This window comes from Molothrus aeneus, assembly GCF_037042795.1.
Source record: "Molothrus aeneus isolate 106 chromosome Z unlocalized genomic scaffold, BPBGC_Maene_1.0 scaffold_55, whole genome shotgun sequence".
NCBI lineage: Eukaryota > Metazoa > Chordata > Aves > Passeriformes > Icteridae > Molothrus > Molothrus aeneus.
Window position 1 is genome coordinate 600,268 of NW_027098762.1, and position 23,042 is coordinate 623,309.

The 23,042-nt window shown below is 54.7% G+C and overlaps 1 long non-coding RNA gene across 1 annotated transcript in view; it reads right to left on the minus strand.

The window, feature by feature from the left end:
- Nucleotides 1-429: 429 nt before the first annotated feature.
- Nucleotides 430-23,042, minus strand: part of LOC136569527 (uncharacterized) — a 31,956-nt gene continuing 9,343 nt past the window's right edge. Inside the window, exons 2-6 of the long non-coding RNA XR_010785368.1 lie at nucleotides 22,739-22,947; nucleotides 15,550-15,658; nucleotides 12,890-12,955; nucleotides 7,558-7,657; nucleotides 430-1,473 (exon numbers count right to left, since the gene is read on the minus strand). This is a non-coding gene — a long non-coding RNA (uncharacterized lncRNA). The remainder of the gene's footprint in view (nucleotides 1,474-7,557; nucleotides 7,658-12,889; nucleotides 12,956-15,549; nucleotides 15,659-22,738; nucleotides 22,948-23,042) is intronic.

The following is a 23,042-nucleotide window of genomic DNA, read 5'->3' on the forward strand; positions in this document are numbered from 1 at the left end:
CAGCCCCATCCCAGCTCCCTCAGCCCCATCCCAGCTCAATTCCCTGCCCTGGACAGGGAATTCCTCAATTCCCTGCTCCTGTCCTGAGGAGCCCAGGAATTTCTCACCGAAATGAAAAGCTGGGCCCTCAGGCCTCACAGTTTTTAAATTCCCCTAAAACACAGCCAGGGCTGGAGATAACAACCCTGGGGCTCTTCCAGCTCCCAAAGTTTGCAGTAATTCCCCACAAATGGGTCCCTGCTTGATAACTTCATTTAGGCAGCTTAATTAAAGCAGCAGCCCTGCCTTGTCCACCAAATAAGGCCAAGAGTTTTCAAATATTACCCTCAATTATACTTATAAATCTTGCCCAGGTAATGAACATATTCTTTGGCTTGCAGAGGAGCCGGACACTTATCTTCCTCCCAGAGATAAACCAGCACATCCATATAATGCATTGCTGAATCCCATTTTCTATTAAATAATAATCATTGTAATTAATAGACTGGTTATTTTATCTGCCTAATCTGGTTACAGCCATTTATCAAAGCTATGTAAATGAGGGTGGCACAAAGCCGTTCATTATGATTTTCCAAAGGGCTCGTGTCTCTCTCTGGAGCATGGAAAATGTAATTCTCTTGAACTTAATAAGATACTTGACTTCGTGGCATTCCCAGCAAGCAAATCCAGGCAAGACTTGGCTTTTTTTTTTTTGCTGTCACACTTAATTTGTTTGACTCCCAACTCTCCATCACTTTTCCCCAATTTTCCCCCAATTTTTTCCTATTTTTTCCCCAATTTTCCCTCCAATTTTCCCCAATGTTTCCCCATTTTTTTCATAATTTTTTCCCCATTTTCCCCAATTTTTCCCAATTTTCCCCCATTTTTTCCCAAATTTTCCCCAATTTTTTTCCAATTTTCTCCAATTTTCCCCCAATTTTCCCCCAATGTTTTCCCAATTTTCTCCAATTTTTCCCCAATTTTCCCCCAATTTTTCTGCATTTTTTTCCCGCAATTTTCCCCCAATTTCCCCCCCAATTTTTTCCTAATTTTTCCCCAATTTTTCCCCAATGTTTTCCCATTTTTTTCCTAGTTTTTTCCCAATTCTCCCCAATTTTTCCCAATTTTCTCCAATTTTCCCCAATTTTTTCCCAATGTTTCCCCAATGTTTCCCCAATTTTTCCCCACGTGTGGAACCACCAGGGAGGGAGGAGTTCTGCGGGATTTTCCTCGCTGCCACTCCCAGCTTTGTCCCCATCAGGGAATCCCTGTGACACCAAATCACCTGGAATTGCCCACCACTGGATTTGCCCCTTTTGCCTTGGTCTCTGCCACAAAATTCAACACCAAAGGTAAAAACTTCTTCTCCTTCACTCCTCCACTGGGTTCAATGGGCAGAATCCCCATTTGTTTTGGGGTTTGCCCCGTTCTGCCGCACTCACCCCGGGCAGATCCCACCGCAGCACCTCACAAAGCACAGCAACACCCCAGCTCCTAGAAAAAGAGCAAAAATCACGTCCAATGAGCACAGCTTTCCTAAAGATCCTAAAATACCGCTTCCATAAGTCAGGCTGGGGCAGAGAATTCCATTCATTTCAGCCTCCTGAGATTGGGGAAGTTGTTCAAGTTTCTGGTGGAGAGAAATAAGATTTCCTTCAAGCAGCTCAACAGCTGCACCGAAAAACAACTGGGAGGGAAAATTAAAAACAGGGAGAAGTGAAGACATCCATTTTGTGCAATCAGTGGCAGGTGCAAGTCAAGGGCATGGCCTGTGGCAGGACCCAGGGCTTGGCCACAGCTCTGCCAATTAATCATCCAGCAAAATGCACTTGACAGCTTGGAGGAGGCTCCGATTCCTTTTCTCATGATTGAGCTGCTAATTCCATCCTGGAACTTACAGAGAGCGGCAGAGACCTGGGAAAAGCTGAGCAGGGTTTGGGATTTGGGGCTGGCTCAGGCACCCAGGGCTCACTGGGGAAAGCTGAGCAGGGTTTGGGATTTGGGGCTGGCTCAGGCACCCAGGGCTCACTGGGGAAAGCTGAGCAGGGTTTGGGATTTGGGGCTGGCTCAGGCACCCAGGGCTCACTGGGGAAAAGCTGAGCAGGGTTTGGCTGCTGGGGTTTGGGATTTGGGGCTGGCTCAGGCACCCAGGGCTCACTGGGGAAAGCTGAGCAGGGTTTGGCTGCTGGGGTTTGGGATTTGGGGCTGGCTCAGGCACTCAGAGCCTGGGGAAAGCTGAGCAGGGTTTGGCTGCTGGGGTTTGGGATTTGGGGCTCAGGCACCCAGGGCTCACTGGGGAAGGATTCCCCCGAGCTGAGTGCGAATCGCTGCCAGGCTCCTCTCCCCTTTTTTGGTTCATCCCTGTTTTATTTCATTCCCAGGTGGGAAGGGGACACAGGCTGAGGCATCCCTGAGATGGACCCCGAGGAATCAGAGCTGTGGGGGTCCCAGCTGTCTCCTGTGCCCCTGAAACTCATGGAAAAAGGGGAAGCAGCAGCCGCTGGTGGCACTGAAGGGCGCTGGGTGACATCCCCAGGTGCTGCAGGGATATCTGTGTGGATGTGCAGCCCCAAACCCCCCAAAAGCCACCGGGACAGCCCCCAAGGGGAGCTGAGAGCAGCTGAACCCCTCTCTGGCCCCGAGGCGCTCCCAGGGGCACACATGGCACTGCTGCTTTATGTAAGGGCTGGCTGCAGCTGCTATTTTTAGGCCCGTTAATAAAAAGGATTGTTCATCATTAGAGCGGCTTAGCGGGCACAAATCACGGCCCTGCTGAATCTGGGGGGAAAGGGAGGTGATCCATCCCACTAATCCCCCACAAAGTCCCTAAATCCCAGCTCCAGCAACTGGGTTGGAGGCTGAGACCTCTGGTTTCCTCTCTGCTTTTGGGATGGCACATTTCCTATATTTTTACCTCCCAAATCCAGAACCTGAGCCCTCCAGCACCACCTAAAGCTGAGCTTAACTAAGCCCAGCGTTCCTAAGGTGCAGTGTGAATAGAATGGGGAGGAAAAGCTGCTTTTCCTGGACAGAAAGCTGAAGATAAAAACTGCTTTGTGCCCCAGGGTGAATTATCCCGACGGGGCTCCCTCCTGCCTGCACTGGGATTTGCCTGGACACAGCTCCTGTCCGGCACTGACCTGGAATTTGAGCAGAGGAGGATCACAGGGACACAGAATTTCCTGATCCCCACAGGGATCAGCAGAGTCCAGCTCCTGATCTATTCCCTGTTCTCAGGCTTGATCTGGTTTTCCTGCCGTGGGTTTTTCCATGAGTTCTTTTTGGGGACAAGGAGCATGAAAGTTCTGGGGATGTTCTGAGAGTGCCAAGGCCTCAGAGAGCTGAGGACATTAACTTTGGCCCCAGGGCAGGTTGATCAAATGACTCGAGGTTGTCTCTGAGGCGGTTCTTGGTGGAGATGCCCAAGATTCAGCGTCCCCACAGGGGGAAAATCCGCCAGTGTCCCTGAAATTCCCTTTCAGCCAGCCGGGCTGTGGGGTCGGGAGCACAAGGGGAATTTCTGGGAACCCCTTTCCTGCTGACCCCATCCTTCCCAGTGCCCCTGGCCTCCCTCACAGCTTCCAGTGTGGATTAAATTAGGATTACATTTCTCAGCCTCTAAAAACAGCCCAGGCAAGGATGAAATGTGGGATTAACACAGCCTGGGGAAATCTGCTGCTTGCTCAAAGATCTTGAGCGGGTGAAATGGAGATTTTGGGAAATTAGGAGTTTGAAGTGCTGCAGAGCAGCCTGAGCTGGGCTTACAGCTAAAACCCCTAATCCCTCGGGTTCCCAAATCCATGCAAAGGATCCCCTTCCTCCAGAGCCGTGTGATTTCTATGGGATGCTGCATTGCCCCGTGAGCACGTGGGGTTTTCTGGAGCAAGATGGCAGGAATGAGACGGGAATCCTTGGAGCCCCTGGGAGCGGGCACCATCCCCGGGGTGCTGTGGCTCTCTGACCCAAACCCAGCCCCAGCCCAGGGTTAACCCCGCCTGTGCTGCTCTGGGACGGATGGAGACCAGCTCCAGACAGCTCCTACCTCGGGACTGGGATTTAATGGCACCTTCCCGGCCTTTTCTAACCCAAACCATGGCACACTACCAGGAATAAACCACACTCCCAAAATTTGGCTGCGGCTTGGATTTGGGTATTCATTCTTTTTCTAATGAAGTTTGCCTGGTAGTGTGGATGGACATGGATGGACATGGATGGACATGGATGGGTATGGATGGGTATGGATGGGTATGGATGGGTATGGATGGGTATGGATGGACATGGATGGACATGGATGGACATGGATGGGTATGGATGGACATGGATGGACATGGATGGACATGGATGGGTATGGATGGACATGGATTGACATGGATGGACATGGATGGACATGGATGGACATGGATGGACATGGATGGGTATGGATGGACATGGATGGACATGGATGGACATGGATGGACATGGATGGACATGGATGGGTATGGATGGACATGGATGGGTATGGATGGACATGGATGGGTATGGATGGACATGGATGGACATGGATGGACATGGATGGGTATGGATGGGTATGGATGGACATGGATGGGTATGGATGGGTATGGATGGGTATGGATGGAAATGGATGGGTATGGATGGGTATGGATGGACATGGATGGACATGGATGGACATGGATGGACATGGATGGACATGGATGGGTATGGATGGACATGGATGGGTATGGATGGACATGGATGGACATGGATGGACATGGATGGACATGGAAGGGTATGGATGGACATGGATGGACATGGATGGACATGGATGGACATGGATGGACATGGATGGACATGGATGGGTATGGATGGGTATGGATGGGTATGGATGGACATGGATGGACATGGATGGACATGGATGGGTATGGATGGACATGGATGGACATGGATGGACATGGATGGACATGGATGGACATGGATGGGTATGGATGGACATGGATGGGTATGGATGGGTATGGATGGACATGGATGGGTATGGATGGGCATGGATGGGTATGGATGGGTATGGATGGACATGGATGGACATGGATGGACATGGATGGACATGGATGGGTATGGATGGGTATGGATGGACATGGATGGACATGGATGGACATGGATGGACATGGATGGGTATGGATGGACATGGATGGGTATGGATGGACATGGATGGATATGGATGGACATGGATGGACATGGATGGATATGGATGGACATGGATGGGTATGGATGGGTATGGATGGGTATGGATGGACATGGATGGGTATGGATGGACATGGATGGGACTTGGGGAATTCCAGATGTGCAGGAGCTCCTTAGCACCTGCTGTCAGGGATTCATGGCAGAGGACACCTCCACCTTCCTGATTAATGGACTGAAATCTGGATTTTATTTGGTAGCTGAACAGAAATTCCTCCCTATTGCAGAATTAAGAAAGGAGCCCTAGAGTCAGGGAAAACAGCAACCGTTGTGTTTTTCCTTGGAGGTTCCCTTCAAAGATTTAATTCATATTTTTGATGATGAGTGAATTGTTTTTCTTGTTAAAAAAAAAAAATTAATGATCTGTCAATGTGTCGTATTTAAATTCTCCATTCAGTAATGTTTAATAATCCCATTCTGGAATAATGCATGAAGGAGGAAGGGAAGCCAGCCCTCTCCGTGTGGCTTTGCTCTGCCTGGAGGACGGGCACTTGAGAGCTCCACATGAAAGGCTCCCACTTTTATCCCTGCAACTCCTGCAGCAGCCCCTGGAACTGAAGGGCTTGAAGGGAATAATTGCCTTCAATTATTGGCCCTTCAGAGGAGCGGGGCTGAACAATGTCCTCGCTGCCTCTCGAGCTCTCTCCCGCATCTGTCTCTGCGTTCCCGGCTTTGTACCCAGAAATTAAATAATGGGACCTACAGGATTCGATCGCTAAAATGTTCTCCCTTTACACTTTGCTCCAAATTAATTTCCCAGCTGAGGGGCAGGAGAGGACCCCAGGAGAGGGAGGGGACCCCTCCGTGCCTTTGTCCGGATCCGTTCTCGGGACACCCCGAGCTGCTGTCCCTAAAGCCCCGTGCGGAGGGGGCTGCGCTTTCTTCCCGACATCCAAACTTCCCCGAGCAGAGGGGAAACGCGAGCGAGCAGCGGCCGCGTGGCTCTGATTGTCCTTCCTGCCTGGGACGGGCTGAGGGCGCTCCGAGCCGGGCGGGAGCGGCCCCGGCTGCGCTGCGCCGGCCCCGGCCACGCTGCGGCTGCTGGGCCAGGCCGGGTCCCTGCCTAAACCCGGCTCGGGGCACGCTGGGGCTGCTGGGCCAGGCCGGGTCCCTGCCTAAACCCGGCTCAGGGCACGCTGGGGCTGCTGGGCCAGGCCGGGTCCCTGCCTAAACCCGGCTCGGGGCACGCTGGGGCTGCTGGGCCAGGCCGGGTCCCTGCCTAAACCCGGCTCAGGGCACGCTGGGGCTGCTGGGCCAGGCCGGGTCCCTGGCTAAACCCGGCTCAGGGCACGCTGGGGCTGCTGGGCCAGGCCGGGTCCCTGCCTAAACCCGGCTCGGGGCACGCTGGGGACGCTGGGCCAGGCCGGGTCCCTGCCTAAACCCGGCTCAGGGCACGCTGGGGCTGCTGGGCCAGGCCGGGTCCCTGGCTAAACCCGGCTCAGGCCACGCCGGGGCTGCTGGGCCAGGCCGGGTCCCTGCCTAAACCCGGCTCGGGGCACGCTGGGGACGCTGGGCCAGGCCGGGTCCCTGCCTAAACCCGGCTCGGGGCATGTTCAGGCCGCGGCAACCAACGCGGCTTGCTAAACCCGGCTCAGCTGGACCCGGCTGGAGCCAGCCCCCCTGGCTAAACCCGGCTCAGGGCGCTGCCAGACCCAGCCCCCCGGCTAAACCCGGCTCAGGGCGCTGCCAGACCCAGCCCCCCGGCTAAACCCGGCTCAGGGCGCTGCCAGACCCAGCCCCCCCGGCTAAACCCGGCTCAGGGCGCTGCCAGACCCAGCCCCCCGGCTAAACCCGGCTCAGGGCGCTGCCAGACCCAGCCCCCCTGGCTAAACCCGGCTCAGGGCGCTGCCAGACCCAGCCCCCCGGCTAAACCCGGCTCAGGGCGCTGCCAGACCCAGCCCCCCGGCTAAACCCGGCTCAGCGCTCGCTGGAGCTGCAAGATCCCCGCGCCGGCAGCACAAGGATCCCGGCACTTCTGGCCTACTTAAGCCCCGTTTTAAGGCTGGAAACGGGGCTGAGTGACACCCTCAGGACAGCGGTGAGCCCCGGCCCAGGTCACCGGGGCTGCTTTTCCACTCCTTTTTCATTTCCCTGTGCTCCAGTCGGCAAGCTCGGGATTTCATTTCTGTCCTGGGGCGTTTTGTAAGCTCGGAAGTGACTGAGCTCGGCCCTCCTGTGACACCGAGGGGCCCCGGGCTCTGTGTGCGTGTCTGCTTTTGTTTCCTCGCTGGATGCGAACTGGAGCTGGCCGCAGCTCTCCAAACAGGAAGCCGGGCTAATCCGAAAAGGATGTTCCCCCTCCTCCCTCCTGTGTGCGAGCGAGGAGCCCTAATGGCTCCCAAATGTCCCCATCCAAGCCCTTCCTACCTGGGCGTGCACATCAAAGGCTCCGCGGGGCCGGGACCACCCGCGTCCGCTCCGGGCACGCACTCGCAGCACATCTGGAGCAGCTGGGGCCGAGGGGGACCTGTGTGAGCAGTAAACATCCAGCCTAAGTGCTCTGATTGCTCACAGGGAAGCCACAACTGCTGCCAGCCCCTGGCAAGGCTTGGAGGTGGCTCTGCCGGCCCTCCTGCCAGAGCTGCGCCTTTAAACCAGCCGAGAAATGCGTTTTGCTATTACTGACAAGCAGGAACCTCAGATTTCGAGAGGTCTAAATCTGAGTTCCCTCTGCTCCAATGCTTCTAGAATATCCTTTAATTTCTCCCGAGCAATCTGACGGCATGTGAAAGTCATTCTTATTTTTACCCTCCTTCTCCATATGAAAAAGGAAACACAGTCCATTTGCTGCAAGCCCCTCAGCATCTGCTGATTTGTCAGTTTGATTTAGCTGAGAAGCTTTCACGGTGGCTGCAGAGGGGCTGCTCTCAATTCCTGCTCCTGCACCAGCAGCACGCACGGAGCTGTGCTTCGTCACCCCTGAGGTGTCCCAGGGATGCTGGGCACCATGGGGGCTCCAAAAAGCCTCCCTGAGCTCCCTTTCCATGGGGAAATTCCTGATGGGGCCCAGCCTGAGGCCTCCTGTCCCTGTGCCCTCCTGGCAGGAGCTGGGCAGAGCCACGAGGGCCCCTGAGCCTCCTTTGCTCCAGGCTGAGCCCCTGCCCAGCTCCTCAGGGATTCTCCAGCCCTTTCCCAGCTCCCTCAGGGATTCTGCAGCCCCTGCCCGGCTCCCTCAGGGACTCTGCAGCCCCTGCCCAGCTCCTCAGGGATTCTGCAGCCCCTGCCCAGCTCCCTCAGGGACTCTGCAGCCCCTGCCCAGCTCCCTCAGGGACTCTGCAGCCCCTGCCCGGCTCCCTCAGGGATTCTGCAGCCCCTGCCCAGCTCCTCAGGGATTCTGCAGCCCCTTCCCAGCTCCCTCAGGGATTCTGCAGCCCCTGCCCAGCTCCTCAGGGACTCTGCAGCCCCTTCCCAGCTCCCTCAGGGATTCTGCAGCCCCTTCCCAGCTCCCTCAGGGATTCTGCAGCCCCTGCCCAGCTCCATGTCTCCCCTGTCATGAGGAGCCCAGAATTGTGCCCAGGATTGGGGGTTTTGCCCTGCCCAGCTCCTGCTGCCCCAGGAGGTGACACAATCCAGGTGCCATCAGCCTTCCTGGATTCAGAGACTCTTTTATCCCCTTATCCCATCCTCCAGCCTGTCCCTTGTCCAGCTCTCCCTCCTCCAGCTGCAGTTTGATTTTTGGAATGCTCCTCTATTGTTTGTGCCTCGAATCCTCTCCCTCTGCTTGTGGTGATTGGAAAACAGAGCTGAAGGATGGCCTGGAAGTTCTCAGCTCCAGCTGCTGGGACTGAGCAGGGCTGGGAGAGCCTTCCTGGGACAGTGTTCCTGCAGATCCACGGAGAGCCTTCCTGGGACAGTGTTCCTGCAGATCCATGGCTGGGAGAGCCTTCCTGGGACAGTGTTCCTGCAGATCCACGGAGAGCCTTCCTGGGACAGTGTTCCTGCAGATCCATGGAGAGCCCTCCTGGGACAGTGTTCCTGCAGATCCACGGAGAGCCTTCCTGGGACAGTGTTCCTGCAGATCCATGGCTGGGAGAGCCTTCCTGGGACAGTGTTCCTGCAGATCCATGGATGGGAGCCTTCCTGGGACAGTGTTCCTGCAGATCCATGGATGGGAGAGCCTTCCTGGGACAGTGTTCCTGCAGATCCATGGAGAGCCCTCCTGGGACAGTGTTCCTCCATAACCCCAGTGAGATATCAAATAAATGGAATAAATAAAATAGATCTAAGCCATGCAGGGAATCTTCTTTCCCTTTGCATCCCTGCTTTTTAAAGGCAAAAGAAAAGGGAGCTGGCCTTTAAGCCTTCAATTAATTGAACAAAGATTTCCAAATTGTTCAATTGGTTTCATTAGGAAGTGTATAATAGAATAATAAAGTAAAACAAATGATATAAAGCAGACCCACTAATTAGCTCTACATGATTGATACAGCTTTGGACGAGGCATTTGATCTCCAACAAAATGCAGTTCCTTGTTAAGAGGATTTTTAATTGATGTGCAGAGAGGTATTAGATGATGTTGGAAAATAATTACTCCAAAGCTACTCATGCATTTGGCTGAACATAACAAATGAAGTTTGGGCTCTGGATCTGGCGGAGTGGACACGTGCTAATTAATAACGAGAGGAACAAGCATCTTCCAGGGGCTTTAACCCGGTGTTTACCAGGAGATTGCGCCGCAATTATGCTCCATAATGAGCCCGTCATGCCGCCGCAACGCGCATCACTCACACGGCAGCGCCGACGGGCGCGGCCCGGCCCCGGCGGGGCGGGACCGGCCCGGGACGTGCCCCGCACCGGGCCCGGTGAGCGCCGTGCCCGGGCAGCGGCTCCGAACCGCGGGAGCCCGCGGCTGGCCCGGGACGTGCCCCGCACCGGGCCCGGTGAGCGCCGTGCCCGGGCAGCGGCTCCGAACCGCGGGAGCCCGCGGCTGGCCCGGGACGTGCCCCGCACCGGGCCCGGTGAGCGCCGTGCCCGGGCAGCGGCTCCGAACCGCGGGAGCCCGCGGCTGGCCCGGGACGTGCCCCGCACCGGGCCCGGTGAGCGCCGTGCCCGGGCAGCGGCTCCGAACCGCGGGAGCCCGCGGCTGGCCCGGGACGTGCCCCGCACCCGGCCCCTGGTGCCCGGGCAGCGGCTCCGAACCGCGGGAGCCCGCGGCTGGCCCGGGACGTGCCCCGCACCCGGCCCCTGGTGCCCGGGCAGCAGCTCCGAACCGCGGGAGACTCCCACGGGAATAACAACGAACCCCGAGAGTCCCAGGCCAGGCGGGATGGGTCACCCGGGACAGGGAAAGGTGGCCCTGCCCTGCTCTGGTCCCTTCCCAGTCCCGTGGAGTTGTTTGTTCCATGATCCAGTCCCTGGGAATGGCTCCTCTTCACCACCAGGAGCCAGAGGTGCTTTCATCCCTGGGAACTCAGGGCTCAGTTCCCTGGAAACCAAAGGAACTCTTCAAACTTTGCTGCTTTAATTCCAAAACTCCATTTTGATTTAGAATGGAACGAACAGCAAAAACCCCTTTGGGTCCGGACGCTGCGTTCCCAGTACGGGGAGCAGCCTGGATGGAGGTGCCACCCTGGGCAAGGCTCTTGGAAACCAAAGGAACTCTTCAAACTCTGCTATTTAAATTCCAAAATTCCATTTTGATTTAGAATGGAACGAGGAATGAACAGCAAAAATCCCTTTGGGTCCGGACGCTGCGTTCCCAGTACGGGGAGCAGGCTGGATGGAGGTGCCACCCTGGCACCCATAAAGGTGATTGGAGCTCTTGGAAACCAAAGGAACTCTTCAAACTTTGCTGTTTTATTTCCAAAACTCCATTTTGATTTAGAATGGAACGAACAGCAAAAACCCCTTTGGGTCCGGACGCTGCGTTCCCAGTACGGGGAGCAGGCTGGACGGAGGTGCCGCCCTGGGCAAGGCTCTTGGAAACCAAAGGAACTCCTCAAAGCACTTGAGTTCCAAAATTCCCTTTGGGTTTAGCACGTGCCCCGTTCCCAGACGATCCCCGGGTGACAGCCCGTCGGATTTTGTGCCTGTGCCAGGAGTCTCAGTTTTATTTTCCTCCTTGCAAGCAAAGCCTGTGACACTTCCCCGCCGTGGCTTTCTATTTGTACTCCAATGTGTGTTTGGTGGGTGAGAGCGCGGCGTGGTTTTGAACACTTGTCGCAAGTTTTATTTTTGGAAGAGCGCAGAGAGGATTTGGGGAGCTAATTAAGAGTTGGTGAAGTTTCCTGGAGAAACGAGAAAGGCCCAAACCTGCTCCAAAGTGCTTTTTCCACTCCATTCCTCGTTTGCCACCTCCTCCTCCTCCTCTAGTTGATAAATCTGTTAATTAATGGTGTTTATTCTCCTGCTGGCCCCGCCTGAGCCGTGCCTTGGTGATTATATGATTAGGCAGCGATGATAACGCATGTGGGAAAAGGTATTTATTGTGTGTGTGGGCTCCCCATCTCTATGGAAACAGGCAAATATTTGCAGACCTCCACTCCTGATTAATACCTCCCCTATTATATAAAGGCTGGGTGGAGAGTTCCCGGTGACAGTTGCGGTGTGTGAGCACCAGGCTCCTCAAAGCCCGCCGGTTTGAGGCCCCTCACACCCTGGGAATTATTTTCGGTTCCCATCTCAGGCAGGAAGGGATCTGCAGGGCCTTGGGGCATCTCTGGCAACATCTGCAGGCACCTCGGGCAAAATCCTCTCCTCACCGAATGGAAAATTCCCCGTGACCTCCAAACGGCCACGGGGACGTGGCGGGGACCGAGCTCTTGGCAAGGCCCAGGGCTTGAGGAATATTTTGTAAATAATCCATAAACTCGTGGAAAGACAGAATGTCCTGAGCTGGAAGAGCACCTTGGAGGTGTTTTCCAGCTGTGATTGGTATTTTGAGTGCCACAAGGATCAGTTCTTGCCCCCACAGCTGAGGCTGAGGTTCTGCTTCCCTCCATCCACTCCCTGCTGGAGGAGCCCCATCAGAGCCCTGCAATTTGTCACCGTGACAGAGGTGGCTCCAATTAATGCTTTGTGGAGCCCCTGAACCTCTGGACAGTTTGGGAACGGACTCACGGAGGTGGTGGCCAGGGCCGAGTTCCTGACGAGGCCCAGGGTTTGAGGAATATTTTGTAAATAATGCTGAAATTACACCATAAACTCGTGGTATATAAACTCACAGAATGTCCTGAGCTGGAAGAACACCTTGGGGGTGTTTTCCAGCCTGTGATTGGTATTTTGAGTGCCACAAGGATCAGTGGTGCCTGGGCACTGCACCCCACAGCTGAGGCTGAGGTTCTGCTTCCCTCCATGCACTCCCTGCTGGAGGAGCCCCATCAGAGCCCTGCAATTTGTCACCGTGACAGAGGTGGCTCCTGCATGGGGAATGTCTCAATCAAGCACCGATTAATGCTTCGTGGAGCACTCGAGGTAATTGTGTAATGAGCACGGCATTACCTGGAGTAGGAACACACTTCCAGCAGGGGAACAGCGTGGCCCTTGCAGGGCGATTTTGGGTGTGAGCAGAAATTTCCTGCAGAAATCCCACCTGAGGGGCTCCAGTCCCTTCCCTGGGCCTCAGGGGCTCTGCAGCCCCTCCTGGCCTCACCCAGGGCTCTGGAATTCAAGAGGGGCCTTTGGGCCACCGGGTTTGTGCTGCGGTGGCACTCGCGGGGCTGCTGAGCGAGGCGAGTCCCCCCTGTGCTGCCACCTTTACCTTGCAAAGATGCTGATCCCGTTTTCTCCTCTCAGCTGCCTGCTCCAGGAGTTTATTCAATTCTTCCTGAGGAGAAGAAAAAAAAAATCAATAAAAAGCATTTATTATAAAGTACCAGAGATTCAAATAACTGGCAGAGCAAGGATGCACACTTCACACAAAATGTGATTTATGCTCTGCAGAGGGGAAAACATCCAGTAAGCAGAAAAGGAACTTTTTATTGTCTTGCCAATGAATCGCTGTCCTGCTTTAGCTCCACTTACCAGACAGGAAAATGTTATTAAATAACCTTCCTTGAACACTTTATTATCGATAGGAGCGAGGGAATCACGAGCATTTCTCCTGCTAGCAGCGACTTTAGACAGGTTTCCAACTCATTTCCCACGGACGGACGGGAATTCCTGGGATCTGCCTCTGGATGTATCCCACAAACCCAGCCCTAATTAAAGCCGATTTGTCCCACAAAGCCAGCCCTAATTAGGGCCGATTTGTCCCACAGAACCGGCCCTAATTAGAGCCGGTTTGTCCCACAAAGCCATCCCTTATCAGGGCTGTAAACACACCTTGGCTCCGCCCTGCTGCTGCCGCCGGCTCCTCGCTGACTCTTTCAACATTTATGAGCCCTCATGAATATGCAAATGAGCGCTAATGGCTGCGGAGTGGTGCTGAGCCCGAGCCGAGTTAATATTTTATACTGGGATGGGATGGGATGGGACGGGAGCAGCCCCGTGCCCATCAGTTCGGGACGAACAGGGCCCTTAATTCATTAGTGAATGCGCCATTAAAAGAGGGCGGAATTTGGATTTGGGTGTTTGGGAAGAGGCTTTGGGCCGGATGAGGAGTGCGGGAGATGGGACCAGAGCTCTGGATGGACACACCGTGCCTGGAACACCGAGGGGCTCTCCTGGAACCTTCTGGAATCCTGAGGAACCCGGTGTGCCCTGGAGATCCTGGGACTCCCAGCACTTTCCAGGCTGGAGATCCACTGGAGATCCACTCTCTGTGCATTTTGAGGCTGTGTGCCACCGGGTTCCAACACTCCAATCTCGGCAGAGTTACAAAATGAAATAAAAAAGGGATAATTTCCTTTTTTCCCACCTCAATAGAAAGAGAAAGCAGCGCCATCATCGCCGCGTCTGCTGCCACAATCTCGGGGTTTAGCCATGTTGATAATCTTCTTTTGATGCTAATTAATTACAAGTAATCATAAAAACAAATGAAAAGCACTATAGTTGCAGCAGGGATTTTTTTTTATGCTTATGAAATAATGCATCTTTATGCATTTGTTTATTTGCCATGGCAAAAATGTCATCTATATTCATAAGCAAACAGCTTCAGCACGTGGGGCTGCAGAGCACTCCCAGCTCCAGCTGCTCTTCCCTTTTCCCAGGAAATCCCAAAGAAAGCCCTCCAAGGGATTGGGATTTATTTGTGCACAGGTTTGGGAATAGGGCCTGAAAAGGAAATGCCATTGGAGTGTGGTTAATATCCATCCAGAATGACTCCAGAGCAATTCCTGGGAGAAATGGGACCAAGGGATTTGTTTGGTGCTCAGTTGTGTTTGTGAGAAACAGGTTTGGGAATAGGGCCTGAAAAGGAAATGCCATTGGGGTGCAGTTAATATCCATCCAGAATGACTCCAGAGCAATTCCTGGGAGAAGTGGGACCAAGGGATTTGTTTGGTGCTCAGTTGTGTTTGTGCACAGCTTTGGCAATAGGGGCTGAAAAGGAAATGCCATTGGCTCCTGCATCATCCATCCAGAACGACTCCAGAGCCATTCCAGGGGTCATGGCTGAAAGAATTGGGGCAGGGAGGTTCTGATTGCCACGGGAGGATCCCTTGAGGGAGGACAGGCGCCGTTCCCGTTTGGGGTTTCCGGAATGGCCTCCCCATCTCCTGCTGGCTGCTCCATGAAGGGGCTGCTGTGGGGCCGAGCCAGGCTCGGGGCGGCTGCAGCTGCTCCTCGGACCCGCTGGGAGCTCCGGGAGCGAGGGAGGAGCAGAGCCAGGTGGGGAAGCTCCTCCTGCCGGGCCGAGGATGGGCTGGGTCGCTGGAGCCTCCCTCACTGGGGATCTGTGCCGTGACCTCGCGGCTGGAAGCGGCCCCAGTTCCTCGGCAGCTTCCAGGGCGGAGCAGCAGAGGCTTTGCGGGACCAGACTGAAAATGACTCCTGTGCTCGACAGGAAACCCTTGTGATTGCCATGGGTCCGAGCTTGTCCTGGTCCCGTTCGGGGGTGGCACATCTGCATATTTTATGCTAATGAGCAGGGGTGGAGATAAGGATCTGCCGGAGTAGCGGCAGAGGTGCTGAAGCTCCCCAGCACGTTTTTGTTAATCAAATGCTACGGAATTAACACGGAATTAACAGGGCTGCAGTAATTGCCTTGTTAGATGGAAATGAAGCCCTGCTCAGACACGGAATGCGGAGTGTGACTCACTGTTCCAGGCACATTTAGATTGTTGTCAGCACAATTAGGATTCGGAATTTACAAGTGATGGGGAGGGGGGGTTTATTTTATTTAATCAATCGCTATAGCAACGCTGAAATTCCACGGGAGATGTTCCCTCCGCACGGCCAGGGCCTTGGACTCCTTCCTCTGCCTGCCAGGCAGAAGCAAACTTCAAAACTTTGGGAAAAGCAGATTTTCCAGCAGCTTACCCTGCTGCTTCCCGACTCCACGGGCGATTCCAGGCCTGCTCCATGCTGAGGAATCTCAGCTTCCCACGAGGTGGCCGTGTCAGAACTCCTGGGAATGAGGGATCCTCCTCTGGAAGGGGGAAAAGCTCTCATGAACCATGGGCGCAGGAGAAAGGAGCAAAGAACAAAGGAACTGATTTTCCAGAAATGCTTTCCCTAAATAAAACCAACTCCAGGATCTCAGCTCAGGATCCAAGATCCAAGACCAGCTCAGGATCTCCAGCCTGGAACGCTGCTGGGATTATCAGGGATCTGGAAAGGTGTTGGAGTTCTCAGGGTCTCCAACCTGGAAACCTGCTGGGATTCTCAAGGAGAAGCTCAAGAAACCTGCTGGGATTCCCAGGATCTCCAGCCCAGGATCCTGCTGGGATTCCCAGGATCTCCAGCCCGGAATCCTGCTGGGATTCCCAGGATCTCCAGCCCGGAATCCTGCTGGGATTCCCAGGATCTCCAGCCCGGAATCCTGCTGGGATTCCCGGGATCTCCAGCCCAGGATCCTGCTGGGATTCCCGGGATCTCCAGCCCAGGATCCTGCTGGGATTCCCAGGATCTCCAGCCCGGAATCCTGCTGGGATTCCCAGACCCTGAGAAGGTCTCTCCAAAGGGTCAAGTTCTGGCTTTGCTCAGGGACAGCATCCCTGGGATTTCCCCCAGAACCCGAGGTGAATGTGATGGGATGAATGTGATGGGATGAATATGATGGGATGGATGTGATGGGATGAATATGATGGGATGTCCTGGTAAGCCAGGATCAGCTCCTGGCCCCACCCTCCCGTCGTTAACCCCTTCCTGGCCGTGCAGGTGTGAGCAGGATGTGGCAGCCAGATGTCCTGCACCTTGGGAATGCTGAAATATTCATCAGGAGATGTGCCTGGCTCCTAGAGCACGTCAGCCTCAACAGATGGAAAAAAAAAGGGGAAATGTGTTTAACATTCCCGCTCCTTCCTTAAAAATAATGATCTGATTAAATGTGCCAAATGTGATTCTCATTTCTGTGTCCTCGTCCTCCCGGTGCTCTGAGTGGAGTTCGGTTGGCAGCGATGCAGCACCACCGAGCCCTGACAGGAATCCTAAAGGGAGAGGCCAGGCAGGGACCGGGGCCTGGGACTGAGGGATTGGGACTGGCCAGGGATTCCCAGGGATCTCCAGCCTGGAAACCCGCTGGGATCCTCAGGATCTCCAGGGAAAAGGGTTCTGGGATTTTAGGATCTCCAGCCTGGAAAGCTGCTGGGATCCTCAGGATCTCCAGGGAAAAGGGTTCTGGGATTTTAGGATCTCCAGCCTGGAAACCCGCTGGGATCCTCAGGATCTCCAGGGAAAAGGGTTCTGGGATTTTAGGATCTCCAGCCTGGAAACCCGCTGGGATCCTCAGGATCTCCAGGGAAAAGGGTTCTGGGATTTTAGGATCTCCAGCCTGGAAACCCGCTGGGATCCTCAGGATCTCCAGGGAAAAGGGTTCTGGGATTTTAGGATCTCCAGCCTGGAAACCCGCTGGGATCCTCAGGATCTCCAGGGAAAAGGGTTCTGGGATTTTAGGATCTCCAGCCTGGAAAGCTGCTGGGATCCTCAGGATCTCCAGGGAAAAGGGTTCTGGGATTTTAGGATCTCCAGCCTGGAAACCCGCTGGGATCCTCAGGATCTCCAGGGAAAAGGGTTCTGGGATTTTAGGATCTCCAGCCTGGAAACCCGCTGGGATCCTCAGGATCTCCAGGGAAAAGGGTTCTGGGATTTTAGGATCTCCAGCCTGGAAACCCGCTGGGATCCTCAGGATCTCCAGGGAAAAGGGTTCTGGGATTTTAGGATCTCCAGCCTGGAAAGCTGCTGGGATCCTCAGGGATGTCCAGAGCTCCTGTGTCCCTCACCAAACCCCGGTTTGGAAGTTTTGAAACCCCAGAGCTGTGTTAGAATAAGGCCGGGCTTTAATTGCAGCGTGAGGAGGGGGAAAGGTGTGATTTCCAAAAGGATGGAATACTCGGGGTATTTATGGGATATTTGTGGGATATTTATGGGATATTTATGGCCCCATTCAGCGCCTTGCTCTGCCCTAAAGAGGAGGGGATTTACATGTGCTAAGTGCTCCTACAAATCTCCTTTACCCTTTCCTGGAAAAGGGCAACACAATAATAATTGGTAAATTTATGTCTTAACGCGTCTGTACTGTCAAGCTCGGCAAACTCCTCACACTTCCTGCTTCCACTTTTCCTCCCTGAGCTGCTTCCATCGGAATTCCTGAGGATCCCGGGGTCCAAGGGAGCGCAGCTCTGTCACTGCCGGAAACTTGGGAAGTTTCTATGCACAAAATGTGATCCATCACCAGAATGTACTCTTGGAATCCTCTGGAATCACAGGAACTGAGGCTGGAATCCCAGCAGCTTTCCAGGCTGGAGATCCCGGGAATCCCAGCAGGATCCTGGGCTGGAGATCCCGGGAATCCCAGCAGGATTCTGGGATTCTGGGCTGGAGATCCTGGGAATCCCAGCAGCTTTCCAGGCTGGAGATCCCGGGAATCCCAGCAGGATCCTGGGCTGGAGATCCTGGGAATCCCAGCAGGATTCTGGGATTCTGGGCTGGAGATCCTGGGAATCCCAGCAGGATCCTGGGCTGGAGATCCTGGGAATCCCAGCAGCTTTCCAGGCTGGAGATCCCTGAAATCCCAGCAGGATCCTGGGCTGGAGATCCCGAGCAGATGTCCCTCTGTCCTGTCCCCATGTCCCTCTGTCTCTGCTCTCCCTGTGTCCCTGTGTCCTGTCCCTGTGCCCGTGTCCCTCTGTCCCTGTGTCCTGTCCCTGTGTCCCTGTGTGCTGTCCGTCTGTCCCTGTGTCCCTCTGTCAGGGGAAGCCATGCGCTGTGTCCTGTCCCTCTGTCCCCGTGTCCCCGTGTCCCTGTGCCCGTGTCCCCGTGTCCGTCTGTCCGTCTGTGTGTTCAGACTGTCCCTAAACCAGCAGGGAGTGTCTCAGTGCCTGTTTCTGCCTCCATCTGTTATTTACATCCTTCCTTTTCCCGAGGTGTCTCCAACAGATCCTGGCTGCCGGCTCTGGCTGTGTTATTCATAAAACAGCTGTAAAAATATTCAATATTAACTGAGTGGCCCAGCTGGAGCCAAACCCACCAGGGGCACCCAGGAACTCCAGGATCAGAGGCTGGGACCTGCTCTCCCGACTCACTGAAGCCCTAAATCCAGGTTTATCCTAGGGAAATCCCCAGGGTTTGACCCCAAGCGTTTCTCACTCTTTATCCCATGGGAGGGATGAGCAGCTCCAGCTCCTCCTCACTGGGTCTGCTCTGGAGCCTTGAATTTTTGGGACCTGTGGCCATCAAGGGCTGAACCCAGGAGCCATGGCTGTGTTTTACCCTGAGCTGTGAGCTGGAGGCTGAGGATGAGCGTTTGTGGCATTTTTGATGTTTCCATGGGGATTGCTATAGAAACAACTCTGCTCCCCCTTCATTTATTAATTTACTTTGTTAAGGAACCAAAGGTAAACCAGAGCTCCCAAGAAACAATGCCTTGAAAGAGATTTCCATCCATGAAAGGCCTTGAGTTTGTGTTCAAAGGACAACGTTTGCAGCTCATTCCATCCGCTCACTCATCTGCTGCAGGGCCCCAGAGGCCGCTCAGGTCATTTCATTTTCATGGTGGCAAAGTGAGAGCGTCACCACGCCCAGCCTGACATTTGAGAGAGGTTTAAACCCCACTCTGGGCTCCAGCTCCTTCCCAAGGTCTCAGCCCTCCGTGGCTCTTGTGTCTCTGTAGCTCAGCTTGTTTCCCTCCTGTTATTTTATATCTAAGGGTTTTATTGAAGTGCTTTTTTACTAAAAAAAGAGATATTTCCCTGTTTCTATTCCTCAGCACCCAGAGCTGCAGTGGTTTGGGGCGGCCCCAGTTTCTGCTGGAGCTGTGCACTCGGGGAATGGGGCTCTTAGGGCCAAGGGGCACCTGCACACCCAGCTGGCCTCGGCAGCCAAAACTGACCCCAAAACAGGTTTGGGGTCAAAACAGATTTGCTCATCCCAGTTAGGATGAGCAGCTGGAATTCCAGTGCATCCTTATTTTTAATATTTGAAATGGGGTTTCCATTGCAGGCCTGGTGCTGCCCCAGGGGGCATCCCTGGGATAACTTCTGTGCTTTGGAGGGAGCAGGAGAAATGGCAGGAGCAAAAACAGATTTGCAGATGAACTGACATTTCCTGCCCTACTTAAAAGTGGGGCAGATTTCCAAAACCGTTTGGGTATGAAAAGACTCGGGGACACGGTGCCACCTGTGACGAGGAGCTGACAAAAGGCACTTGCCAAGGTGTGATCCCACATCCTCAGAGGTATTTTGGGACCTCTGGAGCCAAGAGCTTGGCCAGGGCTCTTTGAATCACTGGGGAATTCTGGAATAGCTCAGGCTGGGAGGGGTTTTAAGGATTTGAGGGATTTCCACTCCATGGCCAGGTTGCTCCAAGCCTCCGTGTCCAACCCGGCCTTGGTCCCTCCAAGGGACAGGCACAGCTGTGCCACCCGGTGCCACCAGGCATTAATTCTCAATGTCCCATCTAAACTTTCCTTTTTCACTGCAGGAAGGCTCCTCTGCCATCCCTGACCTCCCTGTGCCCCAAACTCCTAAAAAACTCCTGGGGCTCAAATGTTTATGGCAAAGCACTGAACAAATTCTGCCCCAAGTGAAGATTTCTGGAAGGAAAGCCAACCCTGATCCTGTTCGTGGAGCCTGTGGTTGGAGAGACCAGGGAAATGAGGGATTTCAAATTCCCACTTTCATGGTGATGGTGAAGTCCCTGCTACGTGGAAACCCATGGGAGCAGGGCAGGAGCAGGAGAGGAGCAGGAGAGGAGCAGGGAAGGAGCAGGGAAGGAGCAGGGAAGGAGCAGGGAAGGAGCAGGAGAGGAGCAGAGAAGGAGCAGGGCAGGAGCAGAGAAGGAGCAGGAGAGGAGCAGGAGAGGAGCAGAGAAGGAGCAGGGCAGGAGCAGGGCAGGATCAGGAGGTGCTGTCCCTGCTGTCCCTCCCCGTGTCCCCATGGTGGCTGCCATGGCAGCAGCTCCACTCAGAGGGCCCAGGGCAGGAGCAGGAGCTGTCCCTGGTGTCCCCGGTGTGGGGACAGCCCCAGTCTGAGGGCCCAGGGCAGGAGCGGGAGCTGTCCCCGGTGTCCCCGCTGTCCCTGGTGTCCCTGGTGTGGGGACAGCCCCAGTCAGAGGGCCCAGGGCAGGAGCAGGAGCTGTCCCTGGTGTCCCTGGTGTCCCTGGTGTGGGGACAGCCCCAGTCAGAGGGCCCAGGGCAGGAGCAGGAGCTGTCCCTGGTGTCTCTGGTGTGGGGACAGCCCCAGTCTGAGGGCAGGGGCAGGAGCTGTCCCTGGTGTCCCTGGTGTCCCCGGTGTGGGGACAGCCCCAGTCAGAGGGCCCAGGGCAGGAGCGGGAGCTGTCCCCGGTGTCCCTGGTGTCCCTGGTGTCCCCGGTGTCCCCGTGGCTGCCATGGCCCTGTGCCCGTCAGGAGCAGCCCCAGCTGCAGCCCAGGATGCGCAGGATGCGGTGTCACACGCCAGTGACTCGCGGGCAGCCCCGGTGACAGCTGCATTTCCTCGACTCCAGGCCGGGCTCCAGCACCAACCGCTCTTCATTTATCAATAATTGGGCTTTAATTTCATTTGGCAGCGCTGGAGCAGCACGCTCAGCTTCCTCTCCAATAGACTCTGCTAATTAGGCCGGCTTTGGGCATCAATCTCTTGATTGGAGCCTCCAATAATCAGCCCAGATTCTGCTTTTTGCACAGGACGTGGTGCCTTCATCCATAAGTCATGATTGGCAATAATGGGATGGGAATGGGAATTCTGCTGTTATTGATGGCTCTGAGAGGTGGGAGCTGGGAGCCCACTCTGCCTGGCCACAGCTCCTGGCTTCCTTTGGAACGAGGGAGGAACGCCGTGCTCCAAAACGACACCAAAAATGGCATCTTGGGGAATTGCAGTCTATGATCGGGGGATTTTGGGGAGAGTTCACACAAAAATGGCACCAAAAATGGCATTTTGGGGCATTGCAATCTATGATCAGGGGATTTTGGGGAGAGTTCACACAAAAATGGCACCAAAAATGGCATTTCGGGCACTTGCAGCCTATGATCAGGGGATTTTGGGGAGAGTTCATACAAAAATGGCATTTTTGGTCATTTGCAGTCTCTGGATCAGGAGATTTTGGGGAACAGAAGTGGCACCAAAAATGGCATTTTTGATCACTTGCAGCCTATGATCAGGGGGATTTTGGGGAGAGTTCATACAAAAATGGCATTTTTGGGGAATTGCAGTCTGTGGATCAGGGGGATTTTGGGGAGAGTTCATACAGAAATGGCATTTTGGGGCACTTGCAGCCTATGATCAGGGGGGTTTTGGGAAAAGTTCTCTTCCCAAATAAGCTGTGCAAGCCTTGGGAGTGAACTCCTTGCCCTGGGCCGCAGCCCTGCCACTTAAAGAAGATTTGTTCTGGGTGGCCCCGGGTCCTTAACATTTCTTTTGGCCTATAAAGCAATTTTATGGCGTCACTGGAGTCCGGAGAATTGCAGCATCCATCTTGGAATGGGAGCATTGTCCCATTAAGGCGGGCAGCTGCTGAATGGGATGGGGCACTGGGAAAGGTCCTGCAGCGCCCCCAGGGCCCTTCCCAGCCCCATCCGCAGGATCCCATGCCAGGGCAGCTTGGAGCGCATCCCAGAGCCTTCATCCCCCTCGCCTGCGCTGCCCCTTCCTCATTCCCAGACTTTTCTGGGCGGTTGCCATGGCAATGCCTTGCCTCAATAGGCTCCTTGTGAACTTGTTTACCATCCCAATTATAACATTTTCCAATCCCGGCTCCTTCCTGACAGCTCCGTGTCTCCCATCTGTGCCTGATGCCATCGGCGCTGCCGCCAACAATGGCCCGCAGCTCCCGCCGAGCCGCGGGTGTCACCTGCAGGAGGGGCTGCGGCCACCAGGGGCCGGATTTGGGGCGGAGGGAGCGGCCCGGCCTCGGTGCCTTGGGATGGAGCCTTTCCCCCTCCGGGCCAGGAGCCGCCTGTGGGCACGCTGGGGCCGAGGAATGTGCGCTTTGCTCTGCGCTGCACACAATTCCCTAAGGAAAGCCTGGTATTTTAACAAAAAGGTAAAAGCAACCAGAGGATTTCACACACCTGCCAATGGAGAGGTCGGAAGGGATCCCTCAATCCTGCAGGCACTGACATCCAAAGAATTCCAGGCTTTGCAGACAAAGTTCCAGCTGGGATGAGAGTGCAGCCACTGGAAGCTCCCAGTCCCCAGAGGAAGAAGTTCTGGAAGTTTCCTCTGGGCCGGGTGCAGCTTTTCTGAAGTGCAAGCTGATAAAGGTCCCTTGTCTCTGGAGCTGGAAAAGAAAAGTGCACTTAAAAAAAGAGGAAAAAAAGGAAATCTGTGCAGGGCTGGCCGCTGCCAAGGCGTGACTCAACCCCAAATCACTCC